This window comes from Platalea leucorodia (assembly GCF_965183815.1).
Source record: "Platalea leucorodia genome assembly, chromosome: 2".
In the NCBI taxonomy this organism is placed as follows: domain Eukaryota; kingdom Metazoa; phylum Chordata; class Aves; order Pelecaniformes; family Threskiornithidae; genus Platalea; species Platalea leucorodia.
The window spans coordinates 48220845-48247748 of NC_138824.1; positions in this window are offsets into that span (position 1 = coordinate 48220845).

Consider the following 26904-nt stretch of genomic DNA (forward strand, 5'->3'; position numbering starts at 1 on the left):
GCTAGCCCATGTTGGGTGACAAGTACCTTAATTTTGTGTATTCTAGTTTACAGAGAAAGAAGTTTGTGTTACTTTATCACTGTGTAAACAAGATTTTTGGCTTTTAAATTTCTCAGGTTTGCACTCTGACTTTGCAGTATTCACAGACCAGTTCTCTGTTCCTCTACCCCTTATTCCGTAGCCATTATTATCTCAACTATACTAAACGGACATAACTTCTACCACTGTTCCTGCACAAACTCCCTACCTCTTTTCTGCACATCATGGTAATCTAATGCCTGTGAATTTTGCAAGTTACATTACACTTCCTACTACAGAGCTATAGAAACACAGGAGTTGGAGGAAAACTAAAACTCTTCTAAACTTAGTTTAGTCAGACCTGCTCACCCTGATTGTTTATCTACACTGTTTCTAACTCAAGCTCCCACTTCACACTATTGCTTCCATGCTTCCAAAATCAAGCCACCTTCTTCTTTCTGAATATACAGCCTTTAAATCTTGAGTGTCCAAGTAAAAGAAGGACAGCAGTGGAACTGGGGATAGGAAAGAAACAGAGAAGAAATGCAAATTCTTTCCTTCCAAATGTACTTTTTAAAGTAAGTGTGTGTGGGGAGAGAACACTAGCCAGCTTTCTGCAGCATAAGATATTCAGAAAGATATGAAAGAGTTCATTTTCTCAGTCAGTATGTTCTCAGCCATTAAAACATGCGTATGCTTTACTTAAGGGTCTTATAGTTTTTTAAGATATCTCACAGAGAGAAGTTAATTTTCAGAAGTTATGATGAACATTTATTAAGACTTCCTCAAAATCTTCCTCAAAAGAAGTCCCCACCATGCCTATGGAACATCTTTATACTAGAAAGCAGATACCCAAACATTTTTCCCTGTGAAATTGGTTTAATATTTGGAAAATGAAATAATCCTATATTAGGATTTAAAAAAAAGTACTGCTGGTGAGAAGAAAAGGGACAAATCATTCTGGAAAACAGAAATCAAATTTCTTTATGTTGGATGCCAACTGACTGGAATAGCCAAAGTTCTTGGGAAGACCTTGTGCACAGGAAGCCAAATTCATTGGCACTCAGACTTGGATTGAAAGTTCGAGCAAAGCTTCTGATTTCCTGCAGAATGCTATGGCTTTGAAAAATCTTCAGTTTCCTGCATGAAATGTTTTATTGGGGTATTTCCATTCCAGCTTATGCAGAGATCTGGGGGTTATCTACATCACAAAGAGATTCTAAACCACATTTATGGTTAAGAGATTGCGACATACCATCTTTTTTACAACTGTTTAGAAGATATATTTAATTGGAGGTGGTTAAACAGCAAATAAATAGTTAACATTAAAACAAAAAATACATGTCTTTTCATGTGCCAGTTTATCAAAGTGTCAGAAGTGTTTATAATTCTCCATCTTAAAATCAATTTTATATGTATTTATCAAACCTATGCAGCATATTGACAGAACACTGTCTCTGGCACTCAAGCTGTGCCAGTATCCCAGTATTTCCTAGTATATAATAACTCAGGGTGGCTTTCATTTACAGAAAACCAAGACCTGATTTCCTTTGTATGTATATTAATATCAGGGGGAAAAAAATCATGATTTGCAAGAGCACACAGCAGGAGACAAATAGGAAATCTCTACAGGATCTCCATGACAGAAACACACAGGAGCATAATGGGGTGTGACTATGAGGTCAAGGGGCAGAGTGTGCCTGTTTATACAGGTACTTCCATCTGGTTGCCCTGATCAAGTCTGTGGCAATCGGTTCTGCATGTACCCTTCTGTTCAAGTCAGAGAGAAGGAGCTGAGTAGGGAAGAAGCTGCTTGCTAACACAGCTTTAGCAGAACATGAGAAGACAGAATATAGGAAAGACAATTCATTCCTTTTAAGACAAATATTTTCTGTTTGAGGACAACACAGTTTAACTTCATACAAGATCTTTTCTTGCTTTGATTAAAGTAAATTTAAATCACTTTTAAGAACATAAAATCCCCAATGGCGATGAAACTCACATTTTTATGTTAGTCAGTCCTGACCCACTGATGCCTGGTTTCCAAGCTCTGACACTTGGGGACTAAGATGATTTTAGCAAAATAACATGTTGCAGTGCAAAAACTGATGTTAATATACTTACAGTCAAACAGCAAGTATACTTAGCCTATTATTTTTCAGATACACAGTTTCCCTTGGCTGCAAGCTCAGCTCGTCCCTGCTGTGAGTGACTTCAAAAGCAAAAAAAACTGCCTGTGGCAGAACCTACAATCCAAGTTGCCACTTTTGGCTCACACAGAGACATTTAGCATTCTCAGAGTCTCATTCTAAATTAAATAACATTAATAAAAGAATAAAAACAGATTATAAGGGGAAGTATTAATGACTGCTTCCTTTTGTAACTGTGGATAGATTTCTCCCTGGAGTCTCATTTGACTAACATGTGATGACTGAAAATGGGTCTGACCTGCAACAGTTTTAGAATCTAGCTTTCAAATTCAACCTGCTCATTTCAGGAGTGATCAAATCCAAAGATTTGGTTTAGCCCACTAGAGATATACAAGTACCATAATTCTTTTGTGCAAAACTGGTTTCCAACCAGCTTCTTTGTTTGTTCTGGCCTATGGAACTGTGCTTCGTATCATATCATTGCACAGTGGGTGCCATCAGAAATCTGATGCTGAAAATTAGTAGGAGTGAAATTTTCCATACAGACATGAGAATTCATATATGCTGTAAAGTGTATGTGGAAGAATATTTATTTATTTACTTATTTATAGATGGGCAACTAGATCATATTAGAAACCTTACTGCAAGAGTTAGCTTTATGCAGACACATAACAGAATCAATTAATGAAGCATGAATGCCTAAATGAAGTCAGTTCAAAGCTTGAATGACCATTAGGAACTGCTCTCAATTTATGGGCCCAAAATCTGTTTGTAGAAAGCATATGCGGAATTATTTCAAACAACAAAGCCATTGAAGAAAATTATAAGATAATTGTGAAAAGTCCAGGAAGAATAAAACTGGTAATATTTGTTAATAAAGTTATTAACTGTGACTGATTTGCTGAAATTGTGTTTTTCTAGAGATGCCTGAATCAAACACAAAAGAGAGGTTACAATTTCTTTACTGATTTACGTAATGCAAAGTGATGTTTTTAAACTCAGTTCCTTGGAATCAAACACAATACATCAATTTATCACAATGCTTATTAGTTTATTGAAAACTAATCTACCCTTCTGAGGCTTTCAAAAATATTTGCTCTTGAGGATATTTGATGCATTAATGCTTTAGAAAAGATGAGGCATCTGTCCCACAAATTATCTCTAAGTGAAGGCTGAAAGTCTCAGTGCATTCAGCAAGGCATCAGTAATTTATGTAATGATTTAACGCACTTGCATCCTACCTTGATACAATTATGACAGAAAAAGCTTCCTTGCTGACATAAACAGATGTTACTGTAGATAAAGTTTTCTTGAAGGCAGACCAGAGGCAATCAGCAAGGAGTAAAGTCCCGTCTGCCACAGGCAAAGATTTACTCTGCCAAAGATTGAAAAAGGACATTGCTGTAAACAAGTTTCATTTAAAAGCCTCCATTATTCTCAGTTTGCTGAAATTTTTATTCATCCCGTTCATATCCATCCTACTTCTTTAACTAAAAAAAGTCATTTTAATATTCTTCCTGTAGAACAGTGGCCCAGAAATTCAGTGATGCAGTCTCCCTCATTTCCCTGTATATTCAGATGTGTATCATAATTTTCATCCTGAAATCTCTCTGATGACATGAATCAGAATATCTTTTGTAAGCACCTTGGACACTGTTGGTTAAGGCATTTAAAACCTGAATCTGTTATACTATGTATTTTTATTTACCTCTAATGTTGCTTTCAGGAACAAAACGAACAAAAAACCCCCACCAAAATAAGCCATCAGCCTATTTAACAGTAGTAGAAGGGATGGACTGTAAACAAAACTGCACACACTGGAAAATAAGAAATGAGGCTACAATAACTCATTTGACAGATTCTTTGACTGATGACTGGAACTAATGTGTTCAGTGTTGGAGTTACTCAGCAAGGGTTCCCTCCTATAAGGTTTCAAGGTATAGCAAAGAAGCATTGACCTTGCCCTGAAATTAATTGTAGGCACCAGAGCAGAAATGTGTAAGTAAACATATCTTTTACTCAGGGGCCTGGAAAGACACTGGTGTGAGGTCCGAGGACATTGCAAGCAGCGTTCTTGTAGTTTGCAAAGAAGGCCTCCAAAAATTCTTTTGATTGTGTATGTGAATGTGGTACTTTTTGAAACTGCCAAGCTGAAATTCTTCATTTGCTATTCACAAAGACAAGATTTAGAGTTGTACAAGAACATACTTGCTTCATCCTTATGTGTAAAAGAGGCTGTGTATTTAATGGCAAAATTAGATGTTTGGGAAAATGTTTTCTATAACAGTTTAAACCAAGATGCCATTTAGTCAGACAATATGACTCAAACATGGCTGTCTTGTAACAAGCATGCTAATAAAAAAAAGGCCTGATATTTTTAACAAACTCATGTTCCCAGGAGCAGGAAAAGTTTTTAGAGAATAAGCTCTGCATTCTTTCTTCGTTGGATACTGGACTAGGACTGAATTTATATGAGCAGTTGACAAGGAGTAGGATTTTGTCAGCCATTACTCTAGGGCATTGAGAAAGACTTACCAGAGGGTTTGGGATTTTTTGGGTTGTTTGTTGTTTTGTTGTTTGTTTTTTTTTCTTTCTTTTTAGATTTTGTAGTGTGGTTGGTTGGGTTTTTTAGAATTTATTTATATTCTGATTTTCAGTGTGTCAAATCAACATTTCCTTCTGCTTATTCTTGACCACGTCTTAAAGACCCTTTTCCTCTTCCTAGAGGCTAGATAATTGCAGAAGTCAGTAGCAGTTTTTTTTAATGACTAGCAAGCCCAAGAGGGACTGATGAAGCCAAATGTAAACATCTACATCTGATATGTGGAAAGATGTAGAAGTCTTTAGTGAATGGAGAAAAATATTTCAGGAAGTGCTTGATCTCATCCTAAAATACACAGCTATTGGTCAGATGAATCATGCAGTAAAATGCATATTTTTCTCCACTGTTTGTAAATAGAACATAGAGTGAAAAGCTCAGAGGGGATGGACTAGATGACCTTTAAAGGCCCCTTCAATCCCAAAGCATTCTATGATTCTATGATTCTATGATATATGTTTTTAGAGTGAAGAGATCTAAGCTAGGTAAGAGTCCCAGCCTTCATATCTCATACCTTAGTTTATAAACTTACATTACAAGTATGGTTAAAAAGAAGCTGTAGGATAGATTATAACCCAGTTAGTTAAAATTCATTATTCTAGTATTGATATTTTCATATAAACTATATTATAATTATTTAAAACATGAAAAATCAAATAACAAAGAAGGAAGACAAATTAAAATTAACTAAGGACAGGATCCAGTTGCCTAAACATAAATGTCCAGTGCCATTTAAAATGTCTTGAGATAAAAATTACCAATAGACTTTTATGTTTCCTGACAACTGAGTTCAGGGAAATTAATTTAATTCTGCATGCTCATGTTTAGAGGATCCTGCTCTACGGATGGGATTCAGCTTGCAAATTGAGACATCTATATTTCACTGTGTCTAAGCTCTCATTATAGTCAATGGAGATCTAGTCAACAAAGCATTAAATAAAATAGCCAATGGAGTCTAGATGACAGTATATCTTCATAAAATGGAAACTTATATGCAGCAAGCAAAATAGCTCTCTAGACTTCATTGAATTTAGTCACTAGGTCTACTGGATATGATTATCCTGATTGAGAAGTTTGACGGTTCCTGTGTCATATCAGTCTGCCTCATTGAATGCCTTGGATGACGTGGATTGTCTCAATTGTCATTAAACACCCATATCACGATATCTGAATCAAGCATCTAAATTTAGGTTACTTTTAGTCTATGAGCTGAATCCCATCCTAAGGTGTTATTAATACCCAAATGGTCAAAGATATGCAATTTTTAATTCCAACTGAACAAAAAAAAAAAATCTGAGATTACTGAATCAACATGCTGTGCCAAATTATATTTTTTGTCTTGTCCATGAAGGAGTGAACCATGAATCTAGAGATTTTTTAAATTTTTTTGTTCAGGACCTGGGGTGGAAAATTCTTCTTCATATGCCAAGATCTTAGCCTGAGTGCCTTTTGATGATCAGTAGACATATTCTTAATTAATGCATTTAAAACGACATTTTAAAAAGAAAAATTTGTTTTTTTTTTTTTCCCCGTGTATTTTTTCATGTGTTTCTAGTTAATGTTAAAAAGAAATCTTCAATAACTCTAGTTATTTTTTCCTTCTCTTTAAATCCACCAAGAAAAAAAAAGTTACTGATACCAGTGACAGTTCGACTCTGTACCTGAATATTCAGTGAAGGTCATATATGTTTACGGAAGAAAATTAATAGCAGCAAAAAAAAGAATAGAGTTTGACAGCTACAGTATTAGTATCTAAAATGATATATTGAATTCTAAAGGAACATATTAAACACATATGTGTATAAATTAAGTAGAACTTGATTTTTGCAGTGCAACAGTACATGGATATGCAGACAGTAACCTAAGTGGCAAGTGATTTGAGGCATATGAATAATTATTGAGTTTAACAAAGAGAGATCTATTTTTTTTTGCCATATAGTTTCCATATTCTTTTATGATTTTGTATATCTATTGCAATGAAGGTGTAAACCATATATGTGTTCATGTGCTTTGATGGCTACGGTAAAGCTGTCACTGTTCACACAAAATGAAACTAATGCCACTGCTCATATGACTTATTTTCTCTTTAAATGTTAAGCATTTTCTGCTGTACGTGTTCTGTGTTTGAAAGAGGAAGATACAGTACAGAAGTAACAAAGCTGTTATGTTTGAAGGAAAATGACTGTGTTTGGATATTACTTGGTCTTGAAAAAATAATCATGTCCCTTTAGGATAATGGCCATTAAAAATGGTCAAGTCTTTTATTCATGGTGTTACTTCTTTTTTTTTCTAAAATGTTTGTCTTCCTCTCAAGATGCACAGAAATTGGCTTAATGACAAAGGCTAGCTCCAAAAGTGTTGAGCTTTCATTTAGATTCCATTTTTGAACTGCTGAAGAAAAACTAGATGCTGCGTAATGAAGACAATCCTTTTATTTTCTTCAGCTTGACTGCATTACCATTCATCCTGAACATCTTGATTTCAATGTAAGGCATGGAAAAAGTGTACAGTATTGGCGTGAATGTCCACATTTGTGAGAAAGTAGAAGCTCAGAATGGAAATGTAGAATATACAGCCTTATTGATAGAGACTTTCAAATGTCTTTGAAAGAACAGGGCTCCTGCACTGACTGAAAAGTAGACAGAGGTCTGTAGTAATTTAATGTGTGGCTAGTTCAGAGTAGTAAGACACAATGCTTAGTGTTTGCACAGTTACTTACAAACCTGTTATAACACAGACTGTTATATTCTTTAAATCTTAAGGGACTTGAATCTGAAAGTTGTTCATCACTGGTTTTCAATCACTGTAATTGCAGTGCCTCCACAGAATTGGTTCTAAATGCATACTGATATTCTGATTGTAGCTTTTTGGTTTATATTTTTCAGTATCTTTGTGCATCAGCTAATATTACATCAAGATTTTAAAGCATATAGTCATATCTCTACAATCTAAATATTCATTAAATATCTAAATATAGAAAGAATTTTCTTTACTAAAAGACACTTAATGACTGGTTTAATCATTGGTGACCATTTATAAGGTCTGAAGCACTACCAAAATTATTTTTATTTCTTAGCATTTGCTACTCCACTCCCCCAGTGTAACACACTGCATCAGATCTTCTCTTAAGTCCTGCTTTTCATTCAGCTTAAATTAGAAAAAGTGAATAAACAATGATATGGGGTGGGGAGGACAAAGCCTGAAGAGATGTGAAACATAAGAAGCGGAAACCTTTCCAAAAAGACCATAAAGTTGCCGACAAGCAGAATATGAAATGTGGATTAAATGGGCCAGCCTCCTTGTTCTCTAATGATCTGTGAAAGAAATAAACGTGCAGGAAAATCAGGAATTATAAAGATCTTTGCCCTTGTCTGCTGTCCAAATGGACACTGTTATTGATTCTGCTTAGATCTTTTTGTTTAATGTTCCAATTATCTCCCTTTGCAGCTGCATAAGAAAGACATAAGCTATTTCTACACTGCCAAATGTATCCACCCTAGGGAATGATCCCTGGCTCCAAAGCGATGCAGACTGCTTATACCTATCCTGTTTAAGGCTAGATTTCTACAGAGCAGATATGCCATGGCCACACAACATAACACTCGGTGCAGCAGTTGCTTTGGGCTGCCCCAGGGCGCTATAACATGATCTTTTTGGGGGAGTGGGAAGGGAGGAGGGAGTGTTGATTTTAGTTTAAACTATCTGATATATAATGTGAGAGCTTCGCTGGAACTTGAGAGAGGTATATCATAGGATGAAAATAAGAGTAGATGTTGCATGTTCAGGGATATTTCATTTGAATGTCTGGAGGAGTCTGAGAGTGGAACACATGCAGGACAGCCTTTCAGGGCAGAGCAATGGGAACAAACAGACCTGCTTTAATCTTGTTCGTATTGTCTTTTATGTGTAAACTCCTGAAGTGAGACCTTATAACAGCATATGAAAAGAGCTTCACTTTTGCAGTGACACACACCTGGAATTTAATAGACATAGAAATTAATCAATTAATTAACTGATTATCATTTATGATTTCAGGTGGCCCAGGCCCTGTGTTGGGACAGGGAGGAGGGGGCTAGATGATTGCTTTATGTCATTTCCATTACTGTTTTCTCGAAAGCTTCTGACTTCCGTTTGTTCCAGGTTAGTGAACGGGTCTGTAGCTGCTTCTTCCATTTGCTTTGTCAGCACATTTAGGTTTTGATAAGAATCTTTTTCCTTTAATTCAGTTGTTTATTTTTCTCAGATGGATTTCACCTGTTACAATTTCAGGCCACTAAAAGTTTGATGCATATGTTTAAGCAAGTTAGACTAGGCTCACATTATAGAGAGAAATGAATGTGTTCAAAGGGCAGATCATCTGATCTAGTTAGAAACTCACATGAAGAATTTTGTCTAGAGGTGCATTTTTACTTACACTGATTATATAAAATATCTTGCTTGGGATTAGACATTTTAGATCCCTAAAGATGGCACTGCAAGACATGTGACCCTTATCTATTTATTTCTTTATTTATTTGCTGTGTGGTATCTTAAAAACAAGTTGCATATATTCTGCAGAACAGATATATGAATAATATAGCATTTTAAAAGAAAACATAGAAACTTGTTATATGTGTAAGGATTACATTATATTTCTTTTTTGCTTTCGCTCCTTTTGGATGGTTTCTGTGGCCTCCTGGTCCTTAGATACATTCCTTTTTCCTCTCCTTTGATGCTTAAACTATTTTATATAGGTTCAGATACAATCAAGTTGGCTTTCTCCATCTTAATGCTTTGGAGGCAATTTCCTCTTCATTTTAAATTGGTCACTGGGGAAACCTTTTTCTTTCTCTCAGCCAAACAGATGGCTTTTATTTTTCATTTTTTATTTTTTCAATGTTTCCACTAAAAAGGTCAAGACCATCTTTGGAAAAGTGAAGTTCTGTATTTGCTCCCATCATCTTAAAATGAAAGCATACAAATTTTAAATAGAAAGTCCTACAGGTTGTTTCAGTTGTTTCTTTTTTTTCTGAAATGTAACTGCACATAGATAAGTTTGGCCCTTGTCACTGTAATACCTGAAGTTCTTCAATCCACTAATGAGATTGTCCTCTGAACTTGCATGCTAAACTTCTTGGACAACCTTGAAAGAAAAGAGTGGATTTTGGGCTGATTAAGATTAAATCTCATCTTACAGTTCAGGAAAGAAAGCACAAGGTAGATTAAATGACTTTGCCCAAATTTCACTGAAATTTTAGTCATATGAGCCAATAACAATAGCCTAACAATTTATAGCTGTGTGTAAAAATATATATGTGCACAATTGTCCCACTTCTGTTGCAGTGCAACTTGATTTACTGCTAGAGTTAAATACCTGCTGCTTATGTAAAATTGCATTCTTTTGCATTTGAGATAGGCATGCAGGAATATGTATGTGTACGGATAGTTATATCTCTACAAATGTTCTGTAATTACTCTAGTTCAACAGTGAGTTTTAGTATCATCATTCATCTTTTTCTCTGCCAATAAAAGAGCAATATTAGCATCAGAAAATCACTATTAATCCACCTCATCTCTGCTGAACCACTACTATTCAGCTGATTCATCACATTGCACTTAATGAAGAAGATGTGTCTTCCCATCACATGTAATCCAGTGATTGTTCCGAGCATGACTAGAGATTCACAGGAGTAATGGCCTTTGCTTAAGAGCTTCAGACTTGTTCTGACTGGGCAACCATAGGTCCTCTAGACTATTTTGTTTTCTGTGTATTCCATATCCTTCCAAACCATCTCTAGCTGAACTAAAGTCTTCTGACTGAAGGTTCCTGCATAAGTAGAGTTTGCCTGAGTTTTGACAGTTTCTGATAGTATTTGTGGTCTGCCTTTTTTTAAGTCTCTCAGGTAAGATGCCATATCATGTACTCTCTCTGATTTCCACTGGCTTCCACTTCTCAGTATCTTACACTGATTATTTTTCAGTTCCTGAAGTTCTTGAGCTCATATCTTTACATTTCAGGCACTGAAATGTCTATCTTGAAAATCTGCTAAGTGTACTATCCTTTAGCATATAGGTCTGACTTGATAAATGCATAAAAGGGCTTTGCTTCTGGATTTGTAATTGCATGAGCCAGAATTCAGTGCTGGGGATTATTTGCTCACTGACCTCACTGCATTAAGCTATGTCAATGTTGTTTCCTCCTCAGTTATAGCAATTTCCATTTTCATACTCTTATTCCCATTAGCCCCTTGACTTTGCCTCCATGTAGTACACCATTGTAGTTGCTGAAATCTGCGTCAAAGAGGTTTTTTGGCGGTATCTAAATTAACTTTAATCTTTGCCCCTATACTTGCTGAATTACTACACCACTTCCTCTTTCCTTGGTTATCTTTTTATTTTTGTGTCTAGAAGTCTTTTACTGTGTGTTTTAATTTCCTTTGCAAGGTCCAGCTCAGCTTGAGATTTGGCAAGTCTCACTTTTCTCCTACATATTCTGATGTTCAAGACATAGCTTTCTATTCAGTCAGTCTGTTCTTGCTGCTTCTCATAGAATCCCAGCTTACCATTGAAAATCCTTTTTTGCACTAATGTGATCAAGGTCAGAAATGGGTAAATGGATTTCTAGTCTGAGCAATATAGCAGTTACCCACATCTCAACAGCTGCAGTGAAACATCACACAGAAGAGTTTATTCACTTCTTGACTGAGTACTACATGATTCTCAGCATGAGGTGATTAGTTACTTAGTTAGGTCTCAGGTCTTTTCCTCTCAATGATTTTTCTTTTACTTGTAGCACATGCATCAGTTTTACATTTGTGATTTAAAGTAGTTCCAACGTTTTTTTTCAGACAGGCTTTTAAACTTTACAAATCCACCCAACTTTCACTGATTCCCTTCATTTTTCAAGAAATTTGTTATTAAAATAGAAATTCTTAATAATAGATTTGCTTTTATTTCTCTTTGCACCATAATTTTAACATAATCTGCTCATCATTACTTAATTCAGGCTAATTTTTCTTTTTCCAGTTTTATTAGGTTCTCACTGCATCCTGGTCATGCATTCTAAAATATCATTGTTTTTCATGGTTCTGTGGTGTAAAAAATATTTGCATCACACCATTTTTGTTGGAATATGGTCTTCAGTCAATATATTGGATAACAACAATATATTAATCTTGATACTATATATAGCTCTTGCTATATATTAGCAAGAACTTTATATTCAAATCTAATTCTGGCTGTTTGGAACAAATACTTAACAAACTTCTTTCTAGAACTACTTTGCACTTTTCTAAAAGTTTCTACTCTATTTTGCCAAGACTTTCTTTTCCCCATTCCCCCCCCCCCCCCCCCCCGCCTTTGTCTTATTAATAGAAAAATAAAAACTTCTGGGTCATTCACATCTCTAATAAATCCTTAATAAGATGTTTGGCTGGAGAACCTCTCTGAGAACTTCTTTGCACATGTTCCTTTGCTTTGTCCCATCAGCATGATTTTTATCCTCTCTACCATTGAAAAAGCTACCTCCTAAGCCATAGAAAACCAATAATATGTACACAAAATTCACCGGTCCTGCAGGTCCTGCTGCACTTCCTAGTTACCCCTTTCTTATGATGAGGAAACCCTTGGAACCCTTGTTCTTCCAATAACCCACATGTACTGGTTTATTCTGTGATAGGTATAAAATTTAAAAACAATTGAACTAGAATCAAGATCATATCCAATATGTGTTTTCACATTTTAAGGGTTCTTAAACCTCCACTTTCCAGCACTTTGCTTATGTAATAATGGAAATATTTATTCTCCTTCCTTCGTCCATCCCCCCCAAAAAAAAGAAAGTTAACATTTTTGTTAGTTGCACACAGAAAATTAAGGATGTGTGAATGGAAGGCGAGTTACTGAGCAGGATGGCATGAAAGCAAAATCAAAAATTCAACATAAACCCCAAAAAATCAGCATTTTCTATTCCTCCCTCCTCCTTTCAAATTCAGAGTTATCCCCTCTCTCCTAATTACAATCAAATGATGGTGCTACTAAAATTCTTAGTAAACTAAAAGTTTAAGCTCTAGAGCAGAAAACAACCTTGCAGTACCATCTTAAAATCCTATTCTTATTCAAAGTGTTTATTTTGTCATAAAAAGGTGAAAAAGAAGAGGAAATAAAAACTGAGACTCTATACCTAGTTTAACAAGTCACATATTAAATAACCTTCACTCAGCAGAACTGCTGTGAGGCAGACATCATTTGGTGAGCTATCTAATGGATTGAAAATCCCACTGAAAGAGAGTTCATATCAAAGGTGATGAAAGAAAATGTTCAAAATGTCAGATTTAAAGTGACCCCTGTTGTTTGTGTCTTTCCTAATCAGGGGATTAAAGATGTAAGTTAGGATTTTGCAAATGGATAATTTTTTTTCAGTGAATGAACTGTCTGCAAATTCAGTTATGGAATCTTTTAGCAGATTTAAAAGCATGTCATTTATATTTAAAGGGACATAATTTAAAAATTATTCTTTAAGTCCATTTTATTTGTCGTTTTTCAGTTCTACAAATGACACCTGAGATGGATTTGCATATGCTCATTTTAAAGCTGAAATTCTTTGACTGTTTTGCAGCACTTCATATTTGCGTTACTTCTCTCTGTGGAATTAAGTAAGTTCCAGGTCTTCTAGTGGACACAGAGCATGAGTAGACTGTCTCTACTCAACCCTGCCGTAAGTAGTTAGTTGGTCATTAAGAGCAGGTAGGTCAGAACAGTTCAAGTGCATTATGAACCACACTGTTCTCTAGTATAACTGCATATAGAAACTGTGTACAGAAAACCTTGCTTTCCTGAGGTACTGTCGGAACTCATGAAAGGCTGCTGGGTTTTGGTCATGCTTTTTCCTACCGGTAGTATCACTGGAATACTTTACTCTGTCACATACGAACACAACAGTCTGGCCTCAGATAAGTCCTGGATTTGTGCCTAAAAGGATTTTATATGTGTGCTCTTATACATTTGCCTGTCTCACACATGCACATGTGAAGCCTTAAGGTGAAATTATTACTACAATTAAACTTGTAGTAAAACTACTTCTATGCTATGAACTGTTTTTTTAATGTCTCCTGTTTATGTGCACGGGGCATCAACACAGAAATGAAGGAAGGAAAAAGTCTTAAAGACTGGGAGAACACAGCTCATACATATATATACACAAGCTGGTGGAGAAGCTTGAAATCAAAGACATCAGAAATTATTTTGGAAATGCTCAAAATTTAAATTGGTCACATCTTATCTTAATAGTTTTTACTGTGAATGAGCTATCTATAAGAGCAGTTAAAAAGCAAGCAAAAAGCAAGCATTAAAAAGCAAGCATTAAAAAGCAAGCAAAAATCAACAACAAAATAAATTTTCATGTATTGACTACATCCTTGCAAACAGCTATGTAGTACACCAGAATCTTTGAAATTTCCAAAGATTAGAGTGGAAACAGTTTATTAAACCATAGTAAAGTTTATGTTATTCAGAAGTTAAAAAGTACTCTTCACATGAAAACTGTTCAATGATCCTTTATGCTCATATTTGCCAAGAACCACTCAAAATGGTCTTTTTTTGCAAATAACTTCTTACAGTTAACCACATCAGATTCAGCAGGATTAAGCTAAATCGTCTTTTGATATCTAATGTGTTATACTTCCAAAGCAATTCAATGGCAGAGACAAATAGTTAAAGTGCAGGAAATTCACATGCATCCCCAGTGGCAACAGATCTTCAGGGCAGTGAGCATGGGAAATAAAGAATTCTTATTTGTGTTTCTTCCAATTTCTTGCCATGTTTCCTCATCCCAGCCAGAATTGCATTGCTAAAGATTCAACAGTGGCCAGTGAAAGGATGAATGGAATTTAGTTCTCTTTTGTGAGCTGTGTGAAGAAAGAGAAAGGACACAGTAAAGCTTTTATTGACCCAACTCCAAATCCAGTGTGTCTAACTAGGAAATTGTTCATTCAGATGGAAGCCAAAAAAGCGTCTATGCCTCAATGTGGCTGAGACAGCAAAATCAATTCACAAACAACAGTTCTGTTTAGCAAGGATTCAAAGGAAGAAAATGTACCTAAATCAATAAATAATATACATAATAAGGCATTTATACTCCATAGTATTTTATTAAAGTGTCACGAAATACAAAATCCATCAGCCTCTACAAATACTGGCTTTTCATAGGTTAGAAGGCCTAAGTGATTTTTAAGATTTAAACAAAGTACTCTTAAGAGACAGAAAGATTTATGCAATTTCTCACTGCTTTCCATGTAGAAATGATTTTGCCATGCTTTTTGCCTTGCTTGCACTGTAAAGAACACTTATAAAGTCACAAAATCTCAAAATGTTAAGAACTTTCATATAATCTTTCTAATCATGCCCCTGGGATTTTTGCTACCTACGGACTTACAGCTCAAGAGCAAAGTACTTCAATGGAGATGATCAGCTCTATAATATGTGGCTGCATAACTGGCCTTTTAAAGTGACAGCTGTACCTGAATGTGCTTTCAGTCCAAACTTTTTCTCATAAAACTTCAGTATTCTTAACCATGGAGACTTAAACTGGTCCATACATATTTTATTTAATGAACAACTTCTACTAATGGAAAAAAGTCAATTTATGTTTATTTATATCTGTATATGAAGATGAATTTGTAACCCATGTTTATAAATCTCTATATTTCTCATGTTGTTTTTAGTGAAACTACATTTTATTAATATTTGGAAGGCTGGTCAGTTCTACGCTGATTTCTTAAGCCTTCAGATGAGCTGAATACAGGGCACACAGTGACCTGCTTTCATTTTAGGTTGGCACAATCACAAAGTGTCTACGTCTTTCCCTGAGTCACAATGGAAACTCAGGGTGAAGAGACACCTTTTTTAAGTATCTGAGTTAAGGGGATGGGATCCAGGTACTAGAGAGGTATAAAATCTCCCATTCTTCATGCTTGGTATTATGTGATTATTGAGAATTGTAATGTAGCTATTTTCACATTTTTCAATAGTAATTTGTGTAGCAGAGCATGAATTTATCATACTTAGCCTTTATTTTAGGATGTAACTGCAAAATACTTTTATCAGTACTGTGTAAGACATGATGCATGTGTTTAGGGAGAAGCATGAGATAGCCCATGTCAAAAAAAAGGGAAAGGGAAGAATGATGAACCTTGACATCAGAAAGCTCAGTTGTTTCCCTTACAGCAGGGTCAAAATCCATATCTTACATGCCTTCTTATCTGTGCTCCTGCTCTCCTCCCCGTCAGTGGCAGAAATGATCTTGGAAATTTCCACATCTTCCCATGAACTTATTTATTCCCACCACTCCATCTTTTCCTCCACCCTTTCTTTCCAATTTTATAATCATAAATTACATCCAATTTCTCTGATGCTGCCTTGTGGAAGTGGTAGACTTTTTGATTGATATTACTTTGCACATTAAGTTATATTGAAAGTAAGAGGAAGTGCAGACTATGTTGAAAACAGAAAAACTTCATGGAATAGATGGCAGTAGTTCTAAGAAACTATTCAAAAAACCTAGTGTGATAGACTTGCAGCAACTTGCTGGAAATTATCCTCCTTTGGATGGGGTGGAATAAAAAATTGAATTTAATATCAAAATATCAAACACAGATGTACTGTACTAAGTGGAGTGTTCACTTTTGCATTTGACTCACTGAAAAAAGGTTCAGTTCAACCTTTTGTAGAGTCTCCAACTTTTCATATCAAGCTGTTGCAGAAAACATTCTGATTGCTTCAATTCATCATAAAAAACCAATGATCTAGTTATCTGTAAATTGAGGGCCATAACATTGTGGACATTTGCACATAGCACCAATTCTCTGTGGAAAGCCTATGTAATTGAATGGATATGTGATTGATTGATTGATTGGTTAGGAAAAGGATAGCAAACAGTCAACTCAGTCGTTCTCAGTTGGTGTTGTCTGATGGACATTTTCAGGAAAAAAGCCAGGCTGGAGAAGTAGAAATTAAGAGATCATTCTCTTTCTTTGAAACTCATTTGAAAGTAGGCTTCTACATGTGCTATCCTTTATTTTAGTGGTGTAAAAAATATATCTAATTTTGTGGAATATTTATTAACCTCAGCTTGAGATAAGCTGGATCTTGGTCATTGATTCCAGTTTCCCTGAACTTGTCCTGTGCAAACTATTTCATACAACAAAATTTTGTTTGTACTGTTGACCCGTATTTTCAGTACCCTTTTATGCTGGTTTTGGCTGGGATAGAGTTAATTTTCATCATAGAAGCTAGCATGAGGCTATGTTTTGGATTTGTGCTGAAAACAGTGTTGATGATAATACAGAGATGTTTTTGTTATTGCTGAGCAGTGCTCAAACAGATTCAAGGCCTTTTCTGCTTCTCACACCAACCCACCAGCAACTAGGCTGGGGGTGCACAAGAAGTTGGGAGGGGACACAGCTGGGACAGCTGACCCAAACTAACCAAGGGATATTCCATACCATATGGCATCATGCTCAGCATATAAAGCTGGGGGAAGAAGAAGGAAAGGGGGGACATTCGGAGTTATGGTGTTTGTCTTCCCAAGTAACCATTACACGTGATGGAGCCCTGCCTTCCTGGAGATGGCTGAACACCTGCCTGCTGATGGGAAGTAGTGAATTAATTCCTTGTTTTGCTTTGCTTGCATGCATGGCTTTTGCTTCATCTATTAAACTGTCTTTATCTCAACGCACAAGTTTTCTCACTTTTACTCTTCTGATTTTCTCCCTCATCCCACTGGGGGGGAGTGAGCGAGCAGCTGTGTGGTGCTTAGTTGCCAGCTAGAGACACCTTTTTTTAAACACTTTTATGCATTTAGTTCTTTTCCATTCTTGCATAATTTTAAATTTATATTTTGATGCCATTTTTATTATAGGACTGTGCAAAGCTATGTTTCCCCTATTTGATGCATGAAGACTACTAGGAGAGAGAGATTTATCACATAAATTTCACTGAGGGTATATAGTTCCAGTATTGTAGGACAGGAAAGGACCACCTGCCTCAGGAGACCTAACTCTGGGACCTAACTCCCTGTTATCGCATGCTACAGAATTACATAATATTTATTATAAACTGATTAAGCCTGAGCATAAAACTAGTTGTTTTCCTGTTCCACATCATTGCAGTTAGACCACTCTTCTAGAACCTTATCGTTCTGATGGAAAGCTTCTTTTAGTTCTGAGAATGTATTTAATCCTGGATGATTCATACCCATTTTTTTCTACTACTACTATTACCCTTTAATTTAAATAACCTTTCTCTCTCACAGATGTTTATTCACCAATGCATTCATACACAGCAATCATATCTCTTCTCAACTTTTGTTCTGCTAGACCAAACAAGCTGTGTTATTGTTATCTCCTCTTGGACAATAGGCTTCCTTAATCATGCTGTCTGCCCTTCTTTGAACCTGTTCTGGTTTGAAATTGTCTTCCTTCGGACAGGTGAATGAAACTTTACACAGTGATGTCCTTCCAGGTCCTTGGCATTAATACTTCTCTGTCTTTACAGGAGATCCTTTAATAATACAGCCCACAATCACCTCTGCTTCTTCCGCAGCCAATGCACAACAGTAATACACATACACAAGCTTCAGTTACATGCTGATCAGAGATCTCTGATTTCTGCTGAGTTTGCATATCAGCAATAATTGTTTCAGTGGATCACTCTACTCGTTTTTGAAATGCATCTGTCCCTGGGAGGAAGACTGTTTTAAAGAGAACAATAGCTCTATACAAATCTTTTGAATAAGAAACAACATTATCCAGTGAAACTTTGTGTGTTTAGCAGGAAGCATAGAGCAATAGTAGTGAACAAGGTTTCAGCAGTTTCATTGCAATAACTTAAATCAAAACTCAGCCACGAAACTGAAATTCTATAATGTATAGAATTTGCCTAAAAAAAAAAAAGGAAAAAAAAAAAGGGAAAAAAAGGAAAAAAAAAAGAAAAAAGTGCCACGTAACAATTGCATTGTATTTCTCCAGATATGTAAGGCAGACCCTCAGTTTTTATACCAATAAAATTGAAAATGGAGAGTACCTAAGATTCTCTGGGAAATACAACTGGATATAAAATTAAGTGAAGGATCTGAATAGTAATGACATGCCTACACCTCAGCTGAAGTTGCAGAATTTAAAGAGAAACTAGCAGAATTTAAGGACTGTTACACTCACAACTGAAAGTTATTAGTGTCTTGTTTTAACCATATCACCTGTATTTTAAAATGTAATCTCAAGAGATGAGACAGGACAAGATGAGAAGAGACAAGAAGATGAGACCTAAATCACAAGATGCAACAAGAGGGGTGTACTGGATGGGACCAAAGACCCACATTTGTTTTGCTCCAGATTGTTTTTCCTATAATTTCTGGGGGAAAAGGGAAAGAATATAAGAAACAACATATCTATAATGTGAATTTCATCTTAGCTTCTGGAAATTAATTTTTTAGGAACTTCCTCATCCTGAGTTACATACAGACTATTGTGTACTAGTCTTTGATGGATCTATCCTCCATGAATTTTCAAACTCTTTTAAACTCCCACTGTTAGACTCCACAATATCTTGTGATAAGGACTCCCACGGTAACTATTCATTATGCAAAATCGCCCCATATTTTGTTCAACACTGATAGATAACTCAACCCCTGTCCCCTCCACTCTTTTTTTTTTTTAAAAACTGTGAGAAATAGTGAATAACTGTTCTCTCTTTCTGTCCTCTAATTTGCTAATGATGTAAATCACTACATAGACCAATAATTTCTTTTCCAGTCATCTCTTCTTCATCCTGAGGAGTCATATTCTACTAAGCATCTAAGCTGTGTGCTGTTCAGTGCCTCTGATCATCCTCTTGCCTTTCTGAGCATCTGTTCCAAGGTGAAGCAACCAGAACCTCAGGTGTTATGTGGGAGATGAATGTACCATATGGGGCAATAATGATGACTTCTCTCAGTTTCTGTCCTGGTACTTCTCTGTTGTACTTGTCCAGTGCTGGATGATGAGGTGATGTATGTGGAAAACTCTCTGCAATGACTCAAAAATTTTTTCAGGCAGTAATGGTTAGTTTAGAGTAAATTAATTTCCCTTTATAGTCACTTTCTCCAGGTGAATTCAGTGTTGAATTTAATCTGCCATTCTACTGCTCCCTAATACGAGATCATTTGTAGCTCTTTCAGACAGCTCTGGACTTAATTGTTCTAGCTATCTGAAGTAATTATCTGAAAAACTTGTTGCCTCTTCATGCTCTCCGCTAGAACATCTATGACTATGCTGAAATGTAAATACCCAGTAAAAATACTTGGAGGATATATTGGTAATCTGTTTCCTTTGTGAAAACTGAGAATTTCTACATATGCTTTCTTATTTTTTTAACAATTTGATCGAGAATCACATAAAACTGTTTATAAGAATTTATTTCTTTAAGAACTTCAATTAAGAAAGGAACTTTGGGAGAAGGTTTTTGAACACTCAAGTACATTAGCTGTACTAAAACACCTTTGAGGCAAGACAGATACCTAAATGGAGAAGCTATGGGTCTCAGCATAGTATCTTTCAGTCCACTTCTATGAGGCAAATTTACAGACCTAGCTGAACTATTTATTTTGTATTTATAGATTAATTTAAAGTATGAATTTAAACTACAGATCTCACAGAAGTTACTAAGCAAAGATTAAAACCTAAGCAAGTTTTAAAAACCTGACAAAATATTAAATGTGTAGCACAGGAACATTTTAATCTCTGAAAATGAACCCTCCCCTTAAAGCTAACTGAGCTCTATATTTTCAGTTTATATTTTCACTGAATTTAAAATTAAATTCCAAACCCCATGCTTTACAGTCTTATTAAGTTAAGGTTGGAAAGTTCTAACAGCTAATTGATTAGAATAGAAAAACAGAGCTTTAGATAAGTCTCTAGATGCTTCTAGCTACGTATATAAACTCTGATCTCAGCTACAATTGTTGATAAAGATGTGGTTTTTATATATGTAAAATTATATATTTTATTTATATATATAAATATATATCTTATTTTTTTATATGTATATATACATGCTCTATTAATAACAAATCAGTATATAGTAGGATAAAATGAGCTGAGTACCTAGGCAGATCTACTTTTTTCCAAGAGCCTTGAAGTTTCCTTTACCTTTGGGAACACTTGGTTTGGAGGCATTCTAATTCTGCCACCATGATAATGAAAGACTACTATGAGATGATGGGAATGTCAGACACTTGGTTTATTTAGTCGTTCATCCCACATTCCATAGTGGCCAAAGCAGGTATTTTGAAGATATTTCAATAATGAAGTCAAAGGCCTTGGTTTAAGAGGCTTCATACAATGATTAGTAACTAACAAGTGAAAGGACATCTAAAAACTGAGAAGGCAGAAAGCAATTACTAATGTTAATGTGGCACAACAACTAGTTTAATTCAGAAGTTAAGATCTCTTTCTCATAACATATAAATGAAATGGAGGAGAATAGTGCAGTATTATCTCTGTGTTTGTATATAGAACGAAAATTGGAGACAGGCCAAAACCAAACAAGACAGCTCTAGTTTGAAAGGATTTAGATTTTGCAGTTATTGCAGCAGCAAGTGGAAAACAGAAATATTCTGCATTCAAAATATATATTTCTAAAGGATCTCAAGTGCTCTCTAGAACATAAAACCAGTTGAAAACAAGAAACACACAGAGGAGAATATTAAAATGATGATATGAGGAATATTTTGTTCATCTTTCTATTCTATTTTCATTGTTGTGTTTCCATTATTGTTTCCTTACTTTAAATTGTCAAGTCATCCAGTGGGGCTGTCAAAGATGGAAAGGATGAAAATCATGCATCAGTTTTGAAACTTATCTCCCAGTATATTTGTTGCCTGTTTAGTTTTCGTTGGCTGTATTTTATTTATATAAAAAAGTATGAGATTTTAGTCTTTTGCTGGAATCAGCAACTTGTGTAATCAGAAAGAATTTAATAGATTTCCTTATAAGCATATCTTAAATATATGGGATTCTGGAAAGAATTAGATGTTAAAGAACATGGAGCGGTTGAACAAAACTGTCCTGGAAAGGAAATTACATAGACCATATCAGACCTTAGACCAGTTGTGACTCCATCTTCTACATATGTACATACTCTTTGTATGCTAAAAAAAGAAAAAAGAAAAAAGAAGAAAAAAAAAAAGAGGAGAGGAGAGGAGAGGAGAGGAGAGGAGAGGAGAGGAGAGGAGAGGAGAGGAGAGGAGAGGAGAGGAGAGGAGAGGAGAGGAGAGGAGAGGAGAGGAGAGGAGAGGAGAGGAGAGGAGAGGAGAGGAGAGAAAAAAAGGAAAAAAGGGAAGGGAAGGGAAGGGAAGGGAAGGGAAGGGAAGGGAAGGGAAGGGAAGGGAAGGGAAGGGAAGGGAAGGGAAGGGAAGGGAAGGGAAGGGAAGGGAAGGGAAGGGAAGGGAAGGGAAGGGAAGGGAAGGGAAGGGAAGGGAAGGGAAGGGAAGGGAAGGGAAGGGAAGGGAAGGGAAGGGAACCTTTCATCCCATTCAGTGTCTTCTCCTTCAGTAGTAAGTTCTACCAACCTTGTGTCATCACTATTCTGCCACTCCTTTATTTTTTCACAATAATACATGAGATGTACGCTCAAGCCTCCAGCTTCCTCTTAGTACAAAGAATTTTTAAATGTCTCATGATCTGCATGATAGGGGGAAATCTATCCCTGTTATGTCTCTCCTATAATCATTAATATCTCCTTCCTCTTTATCTTGCCTGTGCTTTTTGCTCTATGCACCTCCAAATGTTGCCTATTATGATCTGACAGAGATGAAAGTGAAAACTTCTCTGGCAGAAGAACGCATTTCTGTCACGAAACTTGGCATATTTTGTATAAAGCAGTAAAGAAGTGTTCAGAATTCAGATTATGGTTAGAGGTGTAAGACACTGAACACCAGAGAATGGTGTTCATATCTAGTATCACAGCTGGTGTCACGGTGTATATTACTTCTGAGTTCCCTAGGCATTCCTATATTTACCAAACTGCCTATAAACATAACGCAGATCTCAAAGACACAGTACTGTATCCTGCACATCATACAGACCACTCCCTTGATTGTCATCGCTTACTCTATTGCAAGGCACATTTGGCTTCTGTTGCATCCTTCTGTATGTGTTTTCAGATGTTGTTCTCCCCTTTCCTGCCAATTCTTTGCAATTCATCATCTAATGAGCTGGTTTGCACTGATATTTCTCTCAGCCATCGTTGTTTTTTTCTCCTGAGCCATGTGACTTACTGAAGGTAAAGTGTTTTGTGACCGTGTGTACTAGACAAAGACAGACCATAAAAAAGGCCAAAATGTAATCTTCTTCTATAAACCTGTTCAAGCACCACTTTTTTCCACTAATAACAATGGTCTTCATGTTACATAAGCAAAGACAATCCTTTTTTAATCTTCACAGAATTTCATCTTTAAGATATATTAACTGTACTAGATTATAATGACATGCTCATGATATGAAATAAACTAAGATTATGGGACACTAACTTCTGTTTTTTTCACCTATGCAAAATGTCATCAATTTCAGGTTGGTGTTTTTTTTTGTTTGTTTGGGTTTTTTGTTTTTCTTGGGTTTTTGTGTTTTTTTTTTTTTTTTTTTAAGGGGCTTTTAAAAAACTCTGGTAAGGGAAATAAACAAAATCTTTGTCAATTCATATTCATGGCATAATAATATGAGCTTCAGCTTTACTGAATAACTATTTTGGAATGCCTGAATTCAGTTGAATGTTATCTTTACACAGAGTTTGCTGTAATTATTTAATTAATGGAAATGAAGTATTGCAGCACTGAAGGGCTTGAATAAGTGTTGAACAACACTGTGGATAAGACCCATGGCTTGGCTGCAGCTCAGGGTAATTCACATATTCGAATAATGAAATGGTGAATTTTCATTGCTTGTCTCTCTCTTCCTTCTTTCACTTTTGCATCATGATGGAACCAAAGAAATCTGTCTTCTGCCAGACAGTAAGAATCTAGGTTGCTGGGGTAACATGTTGACTGCAAAAAAACCCTTAAAATAAAGGTGGCTCATTTCCAAGTCCCCATTTTTTGGGGGTTTGGGGCTTTTTTCACATTTTCATAGAAAAGACACACACTGGCAAGAATGCCTTGCGGGAGGTTTTATAATCAATAAATCTGTTGTTTGTAGAGGGATTATGAATCAGAAATTAATGCTAAGCAGGTAAGAAATGCACACCCGTATTTCCCAATTTCAAAAATATGAAAACCCATAGAAGTAGTACATAAAAGTTTTAAAGAACCTATTTAGAAAGCATCTGCTTAACTAAGAATTGGTTGCTAGGATTTAGAGATTGTCACAAAGTTGTCCACTGAAATTCTAACTGGGTGAAAAACATGTTCTTAATGTTAAAAGAGTTGCATAGCATTAAGCTGCACACTTCCCATTGAATCAAATGGAATCTGTGTAGTTAAATTTAAGTTCATTCCTTTGGAAACACTCATTGTTCATCATGAGTGCAGTGATGTTTCAAGTACAGAAGAGGAAAAAACCCTGTTTTTTGGTAACAAAGATGTGACTCAGAAAAAAAAAAAAAGAAAAGAAAAAGAAAAAGAAAAAAAACAAACCCTGTAATAGCTCAAAATGTGTTACCATCTTCTTGCATAAGAACAACAAAGTCCATTAACAGTAATGATGCTATGGTAAAAGGTGCTTGCAGAAAATAAAGCCCACTATGCTGAGGTGTTGAATAGTTTTCAGTTCTTCATACTAAAATTAATCTAGAAGAGACACTGTGAAGGTGTTAGAGAGGGAGATCTTTCTTGAATTACAACACAACACAATGTGAGTGACTTTTCTGGGTCTGATAATGATCCAAAGGCTGTATTGCAGGATGCCTGCTATCTAATTTACGTGCCTATCTCTTTGTTCAGTGCTGGAAAACAAAAGGAAATGTCAGGAGAATATGTCCACTTGGGGGCAGTTTGCTGAGTGAACTTCATCTAAGGCCCCGTGCTATGTGAAAAGGGCACTTGGTGCCTGCCTTCTTGCATATAATGCAGGTATTAGAGCACTAGCTAGAAGAGATGGAGCCTGGGCTGTATTGGGATTAAAGAGAATTAAACTCAGTGTCGAGCGAGGCAGGAATCCTCACTGCGGTTGCATACACACCCCAGTCAACAGATTAGCCAATATCAACCAGAAAGGAAAAAAAAAATGACTCTGGCACAAACTCAGTCTTCTTCCCTTTTGGAGCCAGGGATCATCTAATCTATGTGGAGAGAAGGCCCCGCCACTGTGTATCTGTAAAAAGGAACAGCCTAGGTAAACATAGGTGATGGTTTGTATAACAAACTGGAGTATGTTGATTATGAGATTCTATCTATCAGGTTATGTGATTCTGTTGCTCACACACATCACAGGTTCCAGCTTCATTAGGTGCTATGCAGCATGGAGAACCTGATGCTCTGGGAACGGACCAAAGGAATATGATGGCTGCCCTAAAATGTCAGCATACTGGGATCCCTAACTCTGATGCAATACGTGCAAGGGTTTAAGACTGCAAAGGCAGATGCCAAGAAAGTGGGAACAACTGGACATGTAAACAAAGGAGTTCAGCTGCAGTGCATACTGCACCCTTGCCTGTGTGTTTGGGATCCCATCCACAGTGAATCATCTTATAGAAAATATCTTTGCTTATGACAGGTCAGCAATTTCAACAGACAAGTACTCCATATAGATGCTAACATTTCTAGTCCCAGCTCCAAGTGGAAAAAACTCATTCTTCACATGGCCTGGGACTTAAATTTGATAGCCTGTTTCTTGAGCAGTCTGCTCCAGTGGTTTTCTTGTACTGGACATGAAAGTGCTCACTGACTAATTTCTAAAATTGAGCAATTCACAGAAATGTCTGTTTTGTTAATCCTGCTGGGACTTGATTCTGAGCAGTTCAGCAGTTCAGACTGGTATAGATCTGGCAATCAGGAAAAAAATGAAAATTCCAGTGCTTGGTGGTCTAACCAGGGATATCATGAATACAGGACAACTGAATGTTAGACTTAAAAAAATACAAAGGTATTTACATGCTTTAGGTCATATCCACCACAGAATGTAGCACAGTTTTAAGACCACCAAATTAATGCAGACTCAGGCAGTTAACAGTGCATAAATGCAGTCACGGTGCTTTCAAGCCTAAATTGTCTCACGCAGAGCCAGAAGAGTTGTCACTGCAGTGTGCCTTTCCCTAATTTCCACTGTTAGCTTATGTGGAGCCAGGTCTGGTATCTCTGCAACAAAACCCATGGGACACAAAGAAATACTGTGAATAATTTAGGAAGTAAACCAGAATTCCCAGTTTGCCTGCTTGTGCTTTCAACACAAACCCATTTTTCATGTTGACTGGATTAAAACATTAAATATGTTTTGTATGATGACCTTTGTATTTTTTCCGTAAAACTGCCTTCGCATCTTTTCCATAAAACTGTGCTGGCTTAAAGTGAGAACACTGTTGACTGAAGTTAACTATTTTAAAGTAGTAAACAACAGATACTACTAATGAATAAGAATAACTTTACTAATAGATGGAAAATTGTTTGCATCACTACTTTTTTTGGAGGAGGAGTGAAGAGAGAAACATAATTTTTTCTAATCATATATCTAATTACTTTACTGCTATTAGTCTCCCTAGAAACATCAGGTGATGTGAGGTATGCAAGTAAAACTTACAGGACAGTGAAGAACTGACAACTAATGTGGGAGCATAATTTGTAAGAGGGTGGGATCCCCAGTGATGCTACAAGCACAGGATGCTCTGTGGCTTTTTATAGAGCTTTGGAAAAGGGAAGAATGAAACTATGAGAAGATAAATGCTTCTCTGGCTCTGAAGCAGCTGCTTTTTAGTGTAGGACCTCCTTTGTATGAGAAGAGAAAAACAATTCTTAAACTACCCAACTGGATTCTTAGTTGAGCTGCCATGAGATTGATGGATGAGGTAAATGTGGCTGGGCATAGAGTTCCATGGCAAAAGGGCCAATGATCCTTCAACACTTGTGTTTTATGAGTTAGCGACAGCATGGAACTGAACCTCTGATCCTGTTCATAAAATGCATCAAGCTATGGAGGAAACAGT